Source organism: Pelophylax lessonae (genome assembly GCF_965119305.1).
Source record: "Pelophylax lessonae genome assembly, chromosome: 13".
NCBI lineage: Eukaryota > Metazoa > Chordata > Amphibia > Anura > Ranidae > Pelophylax > Pelophylax lessonae.
The window spans coordinates 159,986,084-160,004,749 of record NC_138780.1 but is presented as its reverse complement, the minus strand read 5'-3'; positions in this window follow the sequence as shown (position 1 = coordinate 160,004,749).

Sequence of the window (18,666 nt, the reverse complement as noted above, 5' to 3'; positions counted from 1 at the left end):
CTCTGGTAAGCAGAAAAGATCCCAAACTATACTCTCTCTATAGCACCTACCTAGGAGGGTGCTACAGACAGATGAAAAACAAAAGTAGAGAGGAAGCTAGATAATAGAGATATGGGTATGTGATGGCAATAAATATGCTGCTATATAATAATAATAATGAAACAGAAAAAAGTCTGTGTCTCACTGTCAGAGATGTATAGTAACTAAGTAGAACTACTTCACTATTGTACTTAAGTACCGAAAGGCGGTATCTGTACTTTCCTAGAGTAGAATTTTTTTCTCCTACTTCTACTTTTACTTCACTACATTTTTTCAATGATTTCAATACTTCTACTCCGATATTTTTTTTTTGTGCTGCATAGTTACTCGTTACTATTATAAAAATGACCACTGCCAGAACAGTAGATGGCAGGTTTCATGAAGCTCAAAACATGTGTATTATCAGCGCATACGAAAATAAATGCTACTGTATGTATAAATAAAAGCTGCATTTGAAATAATAAAAAACAATATGATGTTCAAACTTTTGACTTCTTTCTTTAATAACTACAAAACACAGTACTTGTACTTTTACTTTCAGTACTTGAGTAGCAAAATTTTTAAAAAAACTACTTGCAAAAAATGTTGAGTACTTTAGTACTTCTACTCCAAGTCACTTTTTGATCGAGCACTTCCACTTCTACTCAAGTCACTTTTTGATCGAGCACTTGTACTTTTACTCAAGTATGGGTTTCGAGTACTTTATACAACTCTGCTCACTGTATTATCTAGGCTGTTCTCTCCTGGCTATTCACTAGCGCAATCCCATTATTGATCAGCAGAAGGCCTTTGACCCGCTCGGTTTCTGACCTACAACAGTTCACCCCTCTTTAGGACAACCTGGGGTTCCCAGGCAACCCTAATGATACTGAACTTAGTGTGGACACCCGCTTAACATAGTTCAGTGTAGACCAGAACTCAAGTAATTCAACAGCCTCAGCTTCCCAAGTAGCTGTTGTTACAAATGCACACCACAGCAAACAAGCCATTGCTTGCACTGAAATACTACAATCTGAAGCCTCTTTGATCTAAATACTGCCTTAGTGTCATTATTGCCTTTTTCAACTGGTAAATTAAACATTTCCAAAGTACAACATAAGGGTGCATTCACACCTGCGAATGCACCCTGCCAACACTTACAAGTGAAATCCCTAAACAGGTGGTCCTGTGATTAGCTGCAAGTCGGTAGCCTCATTGAAAGCAATAGAAGGCTGTTGGCTTTTGCAGCTAAGCATGCTCATCACTTACATGTAATTTCTTATGCTGCGATCACATTCAAGTGATCAGGCAATGAACCCAGGCAGTCTGCAAGATTCCTTGCATGTGATCGCAGCATGAAAAATTACATGTGAGTGGGTGCAATTAGCTGCAAGAGCCAACAGCCTTCCATTGCTTTCAATGGGGCTGCCTACCTGCAGCTAATTATGGGAACCACTATGGGGTTCTCACATGTAATCACCAGCAGGGTGTATTTTCAGATGTGAATGCACTCTAAGGCCCCTTTCACACTTGTGCAACTTGTCATGCAACTTTGGACATCAGAGTTGCACGACATGTCGTTCCCCATGTTTTCCAATGATACCCATTCATATATGCACAACTTAAAGTTGCAGCAACTTCAAAGTAGTTCATGCACTACTTTGGTCCAACTTTCATCAACTTGAGGGCCAAAGACTTTAATGTTGCATGAAAGCCATACCTGAATTTTATACAATGCAACATAGGTGTGCGCAGCCTATTGCATTAGGGTGTGCACCCCAAAGTTTAAATACACATGCATGTGTTTGCCTACATGTATATGGCCCCGGTACATTACTCTCCCTGCTGGAAAAGTGAAATAGAAGTGTGGCACTTCTCTTATGGCAGAGCAGGTCCGAGTGAGATCTTTCCCATCTCCTCACTGGCAAACAGAGCGATAATGCTAATGTGCCCTAGGTGATTAGGGTGTGCCCAGGCACACCCTGTGCGCACGCCTATGCAATGCAACTTGTGTGCAACAGTTGTCCATTTAAACTGGTCAAAGCCAAAGTCGTATCCAAGTTGCACCCATCCAAAGTTGCATCAAAATTGCACCAAAGTTGCACTCCAAAGTCGGGCAACTTTGGAGTCGGACAAGTGTGAAAGAGCACTAAAGAAGAAACAGAAAAGAAACATAAAAATAGAAAGCTAGATGATAGAGGGATGGGCATGTATTGGCAATAAAAATGTTGTTATGTAATAATAAAACAGAAAAAGTGTCTCACTGTATTGTCCAGGCTGTTCTATATTGGCTATTCACAGGTGCAATCCTACTACTGATTAGTATGGGGGCTTTAGTGTTCTCTGTTTCCAACCTGGGCTGGTTCACCCCCCTCCTTAGGACAACCTGGTGACCTCAGGCTCCCCTGGAGCCACCATATTGATGCTCACAGGCGTGCACATGGTGTGTTCGGGTGTGTGCCTGGGCACACCCTAATCATTACAGTGTGCCCACCTATGCTCTCAGTATATATATATATATAGATCACTTTTTAAAATATTTTTTTTACATTTATAAGAGTCTGTGTGTGTCTGTGTGTATATATAAACTTTGGGGGGAACGCCCTAATGCAATAGGCTGTGCACACCTATGTTGATACCAAACTTAGCTTGGACACCCAATCAACATAGCTAAGTATAGAACAGAGCTCCAGGACCAAGTGATAAGACAGCCTCAGCCTCCCAATTAGCTGGGATCACAATTGCATGTCACATCACCCAGCAATGGAAACTGCTTGCTCTGGGACACTAGAAGTATTTGATCTCAATACTGCCCTCTAGTGTCAATATTGCTTATTGCAGGTGATTCATTGACATAGCAATATAAACACAGCATAAAAGAAAAACAAATAAAAAATAAAAATATAGAGGAAGTTCAATAGAGAAGGTGTGTAGGCAGGTGCAGGAAGTCCTGTTGGGGAAGGAAGTTGTCTGACTGGATGCTAAACGTTCAAGAGAATTGGTACAGGAGTATGGAGCCAGTGCAGGCTACTGAAATTACACCTCACATATTCCAAAAAGGGACACTACCCCCCAGCAATTGAAGCTGTCTTCTGGTAACACATATTGTCAAACATTGAGACATTGTTTATTCACTGGACCATTGCATAACAGTGCCAAAGATTTTCCTATCAGGTGTATTAATAATGGCTCTACCGCCTGTGTCATTGCTTTGACAGATTCTTAGTTTCAGACTCTTGTCTGAACACACCTGAGCAGTGCTGCGCTGATCCCCAATGGCCCTCCTTTCCAGTCCATCCAAGGCGCTTGTGAGTAACATCATGTGGGAAGGAAGATAAACCAGCAGGGATCAGCACAGGTGGACAGGTGTCACAGCAGCTTCCCTGCACTGCTATGCATGAAGCCCCCTGTAGTATGCCCTACTGACCCCCTGCAGTGTGCCCTCCTGACCCCCCTGCAGTGTGCCCTCCTGACCCCCAGTTCTGTGCGCTCCAGACCCCATGTACCATGCCATCAAGACCCCCTGTACAGTGTCCTCCTGACTCCCATGTGCCATGCCTGCCTGATCCCCAGTACCATGCCATCCTGACCCCTCTGTACCGTTCCCTCTACCTATCCTGTCCTCTACCCTGCTGACCCCTGTCCTCTGCCCTACGTACTAATAACCCCTGTACATTGGTCACATACTACTGACATCTGTACACTACCCTACATCCCACTGACCTCTGTACACTGCAATACATCCCACTGACCTCTGTACATTGCTCTACATCCTACTTACCTCTGTATACTACCCTACATCATACTGACCTCTAGGTGCCACAATCCAGTCATTTTTTATCTCTTCCATGTTGTCCAGGTAGATCTCCACCTCTCAAAGGTTGACTACCCCTGCTCTAGAGCAACAGTGGCTGATACATTAATTCCCGGTATAACACATTGGCGATTGCAGAAGGTCAGAAGACTATTGATGGACCAATGCCCTTGATCATCCTATTTATACTGGCATACCCATTCAAGAATGTTACCTCAAAATTGCACTAGCCCTGTATCAAAAAGTAAAGGACCTACTTCACAATATGTTCCAAAGTAGAGTCATCAAGGAGAGTAGGAGTCCTTGGGCTGCCTCTATAACTCTTCTGTAAAAGAAGTATGGGAGTGCCTATATTCCCCAGGGTCACCCAAACTCATTTTGATATTATATGCTACTCTGAATACCAGGGGCTCCCCGTCCTCTTTTTTATATGTTTTGAATTGGAAACATGACCTTATGGCCTCTTGTGGAAGACTGGAGCAAATTATGGCTTAGCATAGCTAAATGTTCTTTTAATACTTGTGTAGCCAGGTGCTTGGCTAAGAAAGGAGAGTGAGAGAAATACTGGCTGCAGATGCTTTTGTAGCTGCTGCCCTGCAGTGCTGAACTGGTTAACAACTATATCAGCAAGAGGAGGGAGTTCCTGAGCAGGAAAAGTTTAATAGACTGAGTCAGACAGCACTGCACTGTGGGAACTGTAGTCCAAAGGAGCAGACTGGACTGTAATTAAGAGCTTTTGAACTTCATTTCCCAGAGGGAGTTTTCCAGGAGGAGGGGAATAGCTGCATTTTCCCAGGTTGTACAGGACACAGCTTCATCCTCCCAGCTGGCTTTGCGTCTGACGTCACTCCAGGAAGTTTCTGCCGCTGATACAGATGATATCAGATGTCTGTTCATTGCCGTATTATGTCAGGCATTTGGTCAGTGGATTTACCTTGCACAATAAATGTTACTTTTTAAAAATTATTGCACTATGAGTTGTCTTTTTATCCTTTGGTAACATCTTCCCCGCTACCGGATAATATTGATCGATTTATCTGTATATGGAGTGGAGTCCCCAAGTACACCTCGCGCTGTGCCCTTCTTTTCTCCATTGATGAAAGTGCTGTTGATCATTGTGCAAACAGTGATCCCAACCTTTTGGTAAGAGGCAGTGTGCTTGGTGTGGTGGCGGTGTAGTCATATCAGGATCACGCATTGTCAGTCTGGTTTTCACATATAAAGGTGGAAGACGTTTTCAACTTTATTAAGTGACTGTTATTATGGACTCATCATTATTAATATTTTAAGCGCTGCATTTTATATATCATTTCTCAAGAAATGTGCTGGAGTGTCAGCGAAGAGAGTGATGTCTGTTCTACAGGGATTAGGGAGAGTGGGACGAAGAATCAAGTTCAAAGTGATGGTTGCCAATGGCAACGGATGGACTTTTGTCAAAAATGTAATCTGTTCTTTCAAGAAATGTGCAGGAGAGTTGGAGGAGAAGAGATGCATCGTACTGTACATAAGGACTGTGTCTGCTTTACACTGATCGCTGCAAGTGTGGATGGAGAAAGTGGTGGTCCAGGACACGGGGATCGGTGTGCCGGGGGTCATGTCTGGACATTCACTATAAAGAAAAATGTTGACCGTGCAGTTTATGACAGCGGGACAATTTTCCTAAATAGTGAGGAGAGAGATATCGGAGGAGATGCTGTAAAGAAAAATGTTGACAGTGCCAACGGGACAAATTTCTAAGACAGTATGGCGAGTGTTGCCTGTACATGTGCTATCAAGAAAAATGTTGACCGTGCAATGCCTGTCAGCGGGAGAATTTTCCGAAATAGCAAGAGAGATTAGTTGACCTGGCGAGATGGAGGTGCAACTGAGGCACAGGTACAGACAAGAATGGCGGATGCGTGCGGATTGAAGAGCACGATCTGCTGTACAATGATCTTCATGCTGGTTGAGCTGAGTTGTAGCGGCAGTGAAGAGGTTACTGTACCGTGCAAGAAAGCTTGCACTGAAGAGATCTGCCTGGCAGGAGGAGCCACCGCTGGAGAATCAGCTAATTTGGAGTTGTGGGGCCCAGGGTTCCTGCCTGTAAAGGGCTTTTGCTTGATCTGGCTGAGCGCTTTGTCAGATTCATTAAAGTGTCCCAGCTGCGTCTGTTCTTTGCAAACAAGTGAAGTGTTGGATGAAGAGAAAAGAGTGTAAATAGACTGTATATAGAAGAGTTGTCCCTGAAGTTATCTGAAGTCAAGTGGGCATCCCATAATACCCCTACACCCCATCCAAGTTTTATCCCCTCAATAAAACATTGACTCAAGTGTGCCTGTGGGAATTCGGTGTGCCTGGCTGTGCAGGGTGGGGAGTCCCGTTTTACCAGTGCCTACGTAGGGTGCGTAGGGTACATAAGAAAAACCTTTTGAATTCACTAAAGTGCTCCAGCACATGTTAATGGAAGGCCATGCATCTACCCTAAGGAGCTACAATTATCTGCTTAACCACTTGCCGTCTGCTCACTAGAGCTCTACTGCGGCAAAGTGGCTCTTGTAGGTCTGACGACGTAGACCTACGTCGCCAGACACTCCCCTTTGTCGGTGGTGCACGCGCACCGCCGGAGGCTCGCTCCCGCTGTATTCAGTCACAGCGGGAGTCGGGCCAGGGGAGGAGCAGCGGCAATCGCCGCTGCTCTTCCCTGATAGTGGGGGAATCGAGTGTGGAGATCCACCTGCCTGTGTAAACAAAGCGGGCGGATCTCCTAAGTGACAGGCAGGGTCAGATTGCAGGGTTCAGCATAGCGGAACCTGCGATCTGTCCTTGTGTCACTCAGTCACCTCCCCCCCCCCCAAACGTTAGTAAGCACCAGGCATACATTAACCCCTCCCTCTCCAATAAAATTAACCCCTTCCCTGCCAGTGTCATTTTTACAGTAACAGTGCATATTTATAGCACTGATTACTGTAGTAATGTCACTGGTACCCCCAAAAGTGTCAAAAATGTCAGTCAAGGGTCCAATCTGTCCGCCGCAATGTCGCAGTCCCGCAAAAAAAAAAATCGCAGCTCGCCGCCATTACTCGTTAAAAAAAAAACACCAAAAAAGACAGAAATCTTTCCCTTAGTTAGTAAACGCAATAACTTTTGCGCAAACCAATCAAAATACGCTTATTGTGATTTTTTTTACCAAACATAGGTAGCAGAAAACAAATTGGCCAAAAATTAAAAAAATTTAGATTTTTACATTTTTTTGGGGGGGGGGAATTTCATATAAAAAAATGAGAAAAATATTGTTATTTTTTCAAAATGTACTCTCTTTTTTTGTTTATAGCACAAAAAGTAAAAATCGCACAGGTGATCAAATACCACCAAAAGAAAGCGCTGTTTGTGGGGAAAAAAGGACGTAAATTTCGTTTGGGTACAGTGTCGCACGACCACGCAATTGTCAGTTAAAGTCACGCAGTGCCAAATCGCAAAAAGTGGCCTGGATGTAACGGTACCCAGATTGGGAAAGGCCACATTGGACTGGGACCAGGAACTGTTGCGGATGGCTCAGTGTCCTCTGCGAAGCGCTAGAAAAAAAGTAAATTCTGAAGAAATGGGTACAATAACCCAATGACAGCAGGAGAGTGACCAGTCACTGTGCTGTGGCATCTGTAATATAATGTAGCCAAGACAGTGTAGGGTTCAATTTGTAGACTAGACAAGGTGCCTTAGGCCAATATCATCTGATGTGTATTAATACTCATATTTAAAAATCATTTGATTGCAAGGGAGTGACTGGAGGCGCACTGGAGGGCAGCGGGAGGGGGGAAGTTCGGTCTCCTTTAACCACTGAAGCCCCAGCCCTATTTCGGACACTTTTTTGTTTACAAGTTAAGACCAGTATTTCTTCCTTGAAATCTACTTAGAACCCCCAAACATTATATATATTTTTTTAGCAAAGACTCTGGAGAATAAAATGTCGGTCATTTGCAAAAATTTTTGTCACGCGGTATTTGCGCAGCGGTCTTTAAAACGCAATTTTTTGGGAAAAAAAATGAAAAATCACATTTCACTGCATTTAAAAAATACTAAACAATAAAGTTAGCCCATTTTTTTTGCATATTGTGAAAGATGATGTCACGCCGAGTAAATAGATACCCAACATCTGGATAATTACATGTCACAGTTGGTGGATTCCCCCACCAGAGAAAACGCAGTCCTGGATCTATTGCTCACTAATGACCCAGACATAATCTCGGAGGTAGGAGTCCAGGACAACCTGGGCTCTAGCGATCACAGGATGATCACATTTAGTGTAAATAACAACATAACAAGACAAGTGGGGAACATAAGAACCCTAAACTTCAGAAGGGCAAACTTTCCAAAATTGTACTCAATGATGGAAAAGGTAAACTGGGACCAAACCCTGGGATCCCTGACCACAGAGGAAAAATGGGAATGCTTTAGGAACATATTAGGCAAAGGCATCTTGCAGTGCATTCCTATGGGAAATAAATTTAGAAGAGACAAAGCCAAACCTGGCTGGCTAAACTGTAGCGTCATAAAACTTATTAGGGGGAAAAAATTGGCCTTCAAGAAGTATAAATCAGAGGGCACAGTATCGGCTTTCGAGCAATACAAGGAGGCAAATAAGAAAAGTAAACAAGAAATCAAGATGGCTAAAATCAACTTTGAGAGACAAATAGCGGAGGATAGTAAAAAAAACCCAAAGAAATTCTTTAAATATATCAACAGCAAAAAAACTAAGGCAGAGCATATTGCACACATAATTAACAATGATGGGAGGATGGTTACAGAGGACACTGAAAAAGCAACCGTGCTGAATGCTTTTTTCTCGTCAGTCTTTACACAGGAAAAGGAGGGGTACACTGACCATGACTGTATGGTTAGTAGTAATAAACAGGACTTGCCACCATGGCTAACAGAGGGGGAAATCAGGGAAAGGCTGGATAAACTTAACACAAACAAATCACCAGGACCGGATGGCATACATCCGAGAGTACTCAAGGAACTCAGTAAAGTTATATCGAGACCACTGTTCCTGATCTTTGCTGACAGTATTAGGACAGGAGATGTACCAGGGGATTGGAAGAAAGCTAACGTGATTCCAATATTCAAAAAGGGCCAGAGGCATATCCCGGGAAATTATAGGCCTGTCAGTTTGACATCAGTAGTATGTAAACTTCTGGAGGGGATGATAAGGGACTATATTGTAGAGTTTGCTAAGGACAACAACATCATCAGCAGTAATCAGCACGGGTTTACAAATGGGCGTTCTTGTCAAACCAATCTCCTTACATTCTACGAGGAGGTGAGCTGTGAGCTAGATAGGGGGAGACCAGTGGATGTGGTGTACTTGGATTTCGCTAAGGCGTTTGATACAGTTCCCCACAAGCGCTTAATTTATAAAATAAGGTCTGCAGGTATCGATAGCAGGGTTTGCTCTTGGATACGGAACTGGCTAAAAAGGCGGGTCCAAAGGGTAGTAATAAACAGCGCATACTCAGACTGGTCTGAGGTGGTAAGCGGGGTCCCCCAAGGCTCAGTCCTGGGACCAACCTTGTTCAATTTATTCATAAACAACATTGAGGTCGGGATCAGTAGTTCGATATCAGTTTTTGCAGATGACACAAAATTGGGCAGGGCAATAACTTCACAACATGAAGCAGATATCCTGCAGAATGACCTGGACAAAATAACAGAGTGGGCAACGACATGGCAAATGAGGTTCAACGTGGAGAAGTGTAAGGTTTTGCACTTGGGGACTAAAAACATAAAATCACAATACACGTTAGGAGGGGAGCCCTTGGGGGAATCAAAAATGGAGAAGGATCTGGGAGTATTGGTTGATGATAGATTAGGAAACAGCATGCAATGTCAAGCGGCAGCTTCCAAAGCCAACAGAATATTAGCATGCATAAAGAAAGGGATGCATTCCAGAGATAAGACTATAATCCTTCCACTTTATAAAACTCTGGTCCGACCGCATCTGGAGTATTCCGTCCAGTTCTGGTCGCCAGTCCTCAGGAGGGATGTGTTGGAGCTGGAGAGAGTCCAGAGAAGGGCAACTAAACTAATTAGGGGATTGGAGGACCTTGACTATGAAGAGCGTCTACAATCGCTCGATTTAGTCTCCCTGGAGAAGAGACGTCTGAGGGGGGACATGATAGCAATTTATAAATATCTTAATGGGGATCCCAGCTTAGAAAAAAAGCTGTTCATTCGAAGGGATTGCATGAGGACTCGAGGGCATACAATGCGATTAGAGGAGAAGCGTTTTAACCTCAGGCAACGCGGGGGGTTCTTTACTGTTAGGGCAACAAGATTGTGGAATTCTCTACCACAAGAGGTGGTTTCTGCGGGTAGTATGGTGGCTTTCAAAAGACTCTTAGACTTACATCTCAAGGATCAGAACATTCAGGGGTATGGGAGATGATTACAGCCACACATGCCTACACAGGTTGAACTGGATGGACTATTGTCTTTATTCAACCTCACCTACTATGTAACTATGTAACTATGTAACATGTTACGGTTTAAAATTGCGCCCCCCCCCCCCCCCCCGTGGGATGGCGACAAACTACGGTCAATAGAGATCTCAATCGGCGACGCTTTAAATTTATTTAACGGTTACCAGTTTAGAGTTAGAGTGTAGCTCTTTTTTTTTAAATTATTGCCCACGCTCTGGCGATCACGGGGATACCTCTAATGTGTGGTTTGAACAGCGATTTCATTCGCGGCTCGACTTGCGTATACGTTTTTTTTTTTGTGCGCGAGCTAACGGTGACGGGGGCGGCTACAAATTTTTTTTTTCCTATTTATTTTTTCTTTTTTTTTAACTTTATTACAGGTTTTTTAAAAAAAAAATCTGATCACTTTTATTGCTGTCACAAGCAATGTAAACATCCCTTGTGACAGCAATATGTAGTGACAGGTACACTTTATGGAGGGATCGAGGGTCTAAAAGACCCCAAACCCCTCCACTACACTTCCATGTATGCAAAACGCCGAAAACTGCATTTTTGCATACAGCCGTTTTTTAAATTTGCCGCCTTTTGTAGCACAGTAACCCGGAAGTGATGTCATGGACGCCGCCTCCGGATTACGTCAGCGGAGACCCGATCAAAGCCATTTCCGGCATTCATCAGGACTCCATCCAGCCGGCGGACGTGCCGGCTGGGTGCTTGGGGCTCCCGGTGGGACGGGAGCTCCGAGCAAAGCCACGGAAGGCTGCGGGAGGGGGGGGGACATCCCCTCCCGCTCACCCGGGTAACGATAGAGCGGCTCCCGAGCCGCATCGGTTGTTACCGACGGAAAGCCGACCGTCGGCTTCAAACCACGGTACCGGGGGATGATGCCTCTAGCTAGAGGCATCATCCCGGTATAACCCCGCAAAGTTACCCGACATATGGGTACGTCAGTATGCGGTAAGTGGTTAAAAGCAATCAAGCTGCTAAACAGCCGCTATAATGGCTTTTACATTAGAGGGAATCGCCGTCTGAAAACAAAGATATCTGGATGATGCCTGCAGCTGCACCCATCATCCAGATATCTTCACTCAAAGTCCAGGATGTCATATGACGGCCTATGGGCGGCAAGTGGTTATTAGGTCAATGTCATCCCAGCGTTAGTTATTATGGTGTAGGTGTCTCACTCGGCAGTAATGTCTCCCCATGTGTGCACTATGGCTGTTCTTGGAACATTGAAGGTTCGTACAAACAATAGGGAAGGTTTGCTAAAACTAGGGGATTTAGAATCTGGTGCGGCTGTATATGGTAGCCAATCAGCTTCTAACTTCAGCCTGTTCAAATAATCTTTGACCATCAAAGCTGGAAGCTGATTGGTTTCTATGAAGAGCTGCACCAGATTCTGCACTCTCCAGTTTAAGTAAATCATCTCCCAATGTCTCATTCACTTGTCTCTAAACCAGGGGTGGGGAACCTTTTTTCTGCCAAGGGCCATTTGGGTATTTATAAAATCATTCGGGGGCCGTACAAAATTATCAACTTAAAAATGTGCCTGTTATATTTGGTCAAATATTTAACTCACCCCTAATGTGATGGGTGCAACTGCTTCTCTTTGGTGAGATGTGTGATGTTAGCTGGTATTGATGATGTTGCTACTCGCAACTGGTTTTCCAGGTTGCGTTCGTTCAGTCTGGAGCACAGTCGACTCTTTGTGGTGGTAAGTTTTGAAAAGAGCTGCTGGCAGGTACAGCTGGTGGGTACAGCTGGCTGGTACAGTTGGCGGGTACAGCTGGCTGGTACTGCTGGTGGGTACAGCTGGCTGGTACTGCTGTGGGTACTGCTGGCTCAGGCTGGTACTCCTAGCTTGTACTGTGCTGTGGGTACTGCTGGCTGATACTGCTGTGGGTACTGCTGGCTCAGGCTGGTACTGCTGTGGGTACTGCTGACTCAGGCTGGTACTGTGCTGTGGGTACTGCTGGCTGATACTGCTGTGGGTACTGCTGACTCAGGCTGGTACTGTGCTGTAGGTACTGCTGGCTGGTACTGTACTGTGGGTACTGCTGGCTGGTACTGCTGGCTCAGGCTGGTACTACTGGCTGGTCTTCTGGCTCTGGTTGGAACTGCTTGCTCTGGCTGGAACTGCTGGCTCTAGCTGGAACTGCTGACTCTGGCAGGTGCTGCTGGCCCTGGCTGGTGCTGCTGGCCCTGGCTGGTGCTGCTGGCTCTGGTTGTTGCTGCTGGCTCTGGCTGGTACTGCTGGCTCTGGCTGGTACTGCTGTGAGTACTGCTGGCTCTGGCTGGTACTGCTGGCTCTGGCTGGTACTGCTGCTTGCAGAAAATGGTGGCTAGCAGCGGCTCTGCACTGAAGGAAGAGGCGGTTTCCTGTATTGGTCACAGGCGGAGTGCATTTGATATCACTCCGCCTTTGACTCACTCAGACTGTCGGAATGGAGCCGGAACTATACAGGAAGCATCGGCTCCGTTCTGACAGATCAGCTGAGAGACACAGACTCAGCTGCACGGGGGACCAAATGACTTTGAGGGCCGCATACGGCCCCCGGGCCATAGGTTCCCCACCCCTGCTCTAAAACAATCTTTCTCAACCTTTTCAACACAGAAGAACCTTTGAAATACATTTCCAGTTTCAGGGAACCCCTGCTAAAAATGCTATATCTGCAACATATGAAACTTGACGGTCAGTGAGAAGAATGCTCCTTACACTTGTGGTTATTGGGAAGAATTATCCCCTACAGATAGCTAAAACAATGAATGGTGTCAGTGGGAACTTGTCTGAGAGGTAGAAATTGTTCATTGCTCAAGGACCCCCCAGCAACTAGTGATGTCACGAACCTAAAATTTGCCGTTCGCGAACGGCGAACTCGAACCTAAGCAAATGTTCGCGAACCGGGCGAACCGCCATAGACTTCAATATGCAGGCGAATTTTAAAACCCACAGGGACTCTTTCTGGCCACAATAGTGATGGAAAAGTTGTTTCAAGGGGACTAACACCTGGACTGTGGCATGCCGGAGGGGGATCCATGGCAAAACTCCCATGGAAAATTAGGTAGTTGACGCAGAGTCGGGTTTTAATCCATAAAGGGCATAAATCACCTAACATTCCTAAATTGTTTGGAATAACGTGCTTTAAAACATCCAGTGTGTGTATACGATCAGGTATGATGTTGTATCGATCAGGTAGTGTAAGGGTTATGCCCGCTTCACAGTGACACACCAAATATATTTTTTTTTAACCACTTTACCACCGGAGGATTTTGCTGTCTTACATCCAGGCCACTTTTTGCGATTCGGCACTGTGCGACTTTAACTGACAATTGCGTGGTCGTGCGACGCCGTACCCAAACTAAATTTACGTCCTTTTTCCCCACAAACAGAGCTTTCTTTTGGTGGTATTTGATCACATCACCTGTGCGATTTTTACTTTTTGCGCTATAAACAAAAAAAAGAGCGTAAATTTTGAAAAAATAACAATATTTTTCACATTTTTTTATATGAAATTCCCCCCCCCCAAAAAAATGTAAAAATCCAAATTTTTTAAAATTTTTGGCCAATTTGTTTTCTGCTACCTATGTTTGGTAAAAAAATCACAATAAGCGTATTTCGATTGGTTTGCGCAAAAGTTATTGCGTTTATTAACTAAGGGGAAGATTTCTGTCATTTTTGGTGTTTTTTTTTTTTAACGAGTAATGGCGGTGATCTGCGATTTTTTTTTTTTTTTTTGTGGGACTTCGACATTGCGGCGGACAGATCGGACCCTTGACTGACATTTTTGACACTTTTGGGGGTACCAGTGACATTACTACAGTAATCAGTGCTATACATATGACACTGGCAGGGAAGGGGTTAATTTTATTGGAGAGGGAGGGGTTAATGTATGCCTGGTGCTTACTAACGTGTGTGGGGGGAGGTGACTGAGTGACACAGGGACAGATCGCATGTTCAGCTATGCTGAACCCTGCAATCTGACCCTGTCTGTCACTTAGGAGATCTGCCCGCTTTGTTTACACAAGCGGGCGGATCTCCAAACTCGATTCCCCGACGATCGGGGAAGAGCGGTGGTGATCACCGCCGCTCCTCCCCTGGCCCGACTCCCGCTGTGACTGAATACAGCGGGAGCGAGCCTCCGGCGGCGCGCGCGCGTCGCCCACAAGGGGAGGAGTCCAGCGACGTAGGTCTACGTCGCTGGACGGGAACGAGCCACTGTGCCGCAGTAGAGGCACAGTGAGCGGGGGTAAAGTGGTTAATTTGCAAGGTGCTGTGCCACCGTATATATGAGTGGTGGGCACTGCAGTGGGCACAGTACACTCTGTTTTTTTTTTTTCACTACAATTTTTTTCATCTAAGACTGACTGCTACAATTTTCTTTGGGTTTTTTTTTTCACAGTCTTCACCCTCACACTGCTATTCAGTTTATATATCTAATTTGTAGATATATTTCACATTTATCACTACTAAGATTTTTTTGCTACTGAAGAGTTTTAGTGGTTCACCCTTCATAGGGCACTTAAAATATTTTTTTATTTTCCTCCATTTTAACACATTTTAGATTGAAGAGTTGGATGGGTTCACTCTTCATAGGGCACTTCACTTTATAATATTGTTTTCTTCTTTCTTCTGCTGAATGTTGGATCAGTACCCTTTATTATTGATTCTTTCACAGCATTCACTTTGCACAGGATACTTATTCAAGTGCTATTGATTCAGCATATTGAGGATCTCACTTTTTTATCATATTTATGCACTTTCACTTTGGCACTCAAGCACCTTTGTCATTTTTATCTGAAGGTTGATGTATTGATTTTATACTATTGATTTTGAATTATTGATTAATTTTAAAGATCTACATTTAGATATCTATGGTTCGCCGGTTTTAGAATATCTGCGCTGATTTTTACTCTTTATTTTATCTTGTTGTATGTGGGGACACTACAAAATTAGCTGCAGATTTCCGGTGCTCCATTGTTCTATATTGGTACCTCCTCTTTTTTCCGTTCCCTTCTCTTCATTTGGTAGCGCATAGATTTATCTTCATATACACTCTGTGGACCTGACAGTCACTGGCAGGCCAGGCAACTGCAATTATAAAAAAATATATATATTTTTAATTTGCAAGCTGCTGTGCCACCATATATATCAGTGGTGGGCACTGCAGTGGGCACAGTACACTCTGTGGACCTGACAGTCACTGGCAGGCCAGGCAACTGCAATTATAAAAAAATATATATATTTTTAATTTGCAAGCTGCTGTGCCACCATATATATCAGTGGTGGGCACTGCAGTGGGCACAGTACACTCTGTGGACCTGACAGTCACTGGCAGGCCAGGCAACTGCAATTATAAAAAAATATATATATTTTTAATTTGCAAGCTGCTGTGCCACCATATATATCAGTGGTGGGCACTGCAGTGGGCACAGTACACTCTGTGGACCTGACAGTCACTGGCAGGCCAGGCAACTGCAATTATAAAAAAATATATATATATTTTTAATTTGCAAGCTGCTGTGCCACCGTATATATGGGTGGTGGGCACTGCAGTGGGCACAGTACACTCTGTGGACCTGACAGTCACTGGCAGGCCAGGCAACTGCAATTATAAAAAAATATATATTTTTAATTTGCAAACTGCTGTGCCACCGTATATATCAGTGGTGGGCACTGCAGTGGGCACAGTACACTCTGTGGACCTGACAGTCACTGGCAGGCCAGGCAACTGCAATTATAAAAAATATATATTTTTTTTTAATTTGCAACAAGCTGCTGTGCCACCGTATATATCAGTGGTGGGCACTGCAGTGGGCACAGTACACTCTGTGGACCTGACACTCACTGCAATTATGACAGAGGAAAAAAAAATGTTTATACTGCAAGGTACTGTGCCTGTGCCACCCAAAATGAGTGTGGTGTGCACACAGTACAGTCTGTGGTGGGTCTGTGGCCTCTCACACACGGCGGGCAGGCAACTGCACAATGTATATATATATATATATATATATATATATATATATATATATATATATATATATATATTAGGGATGCACCGAAATGAAAATTTTGGGCCGAAACCGAAAATGCAGGATGCCCTTGGCCGAAAACCGAAACCGAAAATGACTTTTTCCCCCAAAAAAATTTAAAATAGATAGAAGAGGGGCATACACCAAAAACAGGCAGCGATGTACACCTGTCGCTGCCACCCTGTCACAGTAAATGTACTGTGATGGGTTGGCAAGAGGTTAATTTAATTACCAATGGTATTTGTATTATGCAGCATGATGGGGTTAATGGTATTGTCACTGCTGGTCACTGTTGCATTAGTGACCGACCAGTGGCAGTTAACCCCTTTGTGCTGCATTAGTGCAACCGGTATCAGTGCAACCAGTGTTAATTAACACTGATACTGGTTGCACTAATGCAGCACAAAAGGGTTAATTAACTGCCACTGGTCGGTCACTAATAGATGAGTGACCAGCAGTGACAATACATTAACCCCTCATGCTGCATAATACTAATATCATTGGTAAGCTGTCTCAGCTCACCCCCCCCCCGCCCCCGCCTCAGCGTCCCCCTCGGGTGTCCTTCATTCAAAAGTCCCACCTCTGGCCGGCGGCCCGCCTCCGGGTGATGTCACGACTACGATCTGTGTTGAATGAAGTGACACACCGGGCGGGAGGGCGGGGCGAGTGGCCGCTATAGATAGAACTATGTGATCCATCCCTGTCAGCTCAGCGGGACTGTGTGTGAATAAGAAGTGACCTGACACCGGGCGGGGGGGCGGGGGTAGTGGCCGCTTATAACTATGTGAGAGCTTCACTGTCAGCGGAGATACATGCCTGACAGGGAAGTGAAGGCTCACATAGTTATAGTTATTAGTGGCCGCTCCCCTCGCCCTCCCGCCCGGTGTCAGGTCACTTCTCATTCACACACAGTCCCTCTGAGCTGACAGGGATGGATCACATAGTTCTAGTATCTATAGCGGCCGCTCGCCCTGCCCTCCCGCCTGGTATGTCCATTCATGCACACATCTAGTAGTAGGGACGTCATTGAGAGGCGGGCGGCCGGCCAGAGGCGGGACTTTTAAAACCTGCCCTGTGCCCTCCTCCTTCCTCACGGCAGCCATTATTTTCGGCAATGTTAACCCATTATCGGCCGAAATGGGATAGGCTCATTTTCGGCCGATAATTTCGGTGGCCGAAATTTCGGTGCATCCCTAATATAGTTACATAGTAGGTGAGGTTGAATAAAGACAATAGTCCATCCAGTTCAACCTGTGTAGGTGTGTGTGGCTGTAATCATCTCACATACCCCTGAATGTTCTGATCCTTGAGATGTAAGTCTAAGAGTCTTTTGAAAGCCACCATACTACCCGCAGAAACCACCTCTTGTGGTAGAGAATTCCACAATCTTGTAGCCCTAACAGTAAAGAACCCCCCACGTTGCCTGAGGTTAAAACGCTTCTTCTCTAATCGCATTGTATGCCCTCGAGTCCTCATGCAATCCCTTCGAATGAACAGCTTTTTTTCTAAGCTGGGATCCCCATTAAGATATTTATAAATTGCTATCATGTCCCCCCTCAGACGTCTCTTCTCCAGGGAGAATAAATCGAGCGATTGTAGACGCTCTTCATAGTCAAGGTCCTCCAATCCCCTAATTAGTTTAGTTGCCCTTCTCTGGACTCTCTCCAGCTCCAACACATCCCTCCTGAGGACTGGCGACCAGAACTGGACAGAATACTCCAGATGCGGTCGGACCAGAGTTTTATAAAGTGGAAGGATTATAGTCTTATCTCTGGAATACATCCCTTTCTTTATGCATGCTAATATTCTGCTGGCTTTGGCAGCTGCCGCTTGACATTGCATGCTGTTGCCTAATCTATCATCAACCAAGACTCCCAGATCCTTCTCCATTTTTGATTCCCCCAGGGGTTCCCCTCCTAAAGTGTATTGTGTTTTTATGTTTCTAGTCCCCAAGTGCAAAACCTTACACTTCTCCACGTTAAACCTCATTTGCCATGTCGTTGCCCACTCTGTAATTTTGTCCAGGTCATTCTGTAGGATATCTGCTTCATGCTGTGCGGTTATTGCCCTGGCCAATTTTGTGTCATCTGCAAAAACTGATAACGCACTACTGATCCCGTCCTCAATGCTGTTTATGAATAAATTGAACAAGGTTGGTCCCAGGACTGAGCCCTGGGGCACCCCGCTTACAACCTCAGACCAGTCTGAGTATGCGCTGTTTATTACCACCCTTTGGACACGCCCTTTAAGCCAATTCCGTATCCAAGAGCAAACTCTGCAGTCGATGCCTGCAGACCTTATTTTATAAATTAAGCGCTTGTGGGGAACTGTATCAAACGCCTTAGCGAA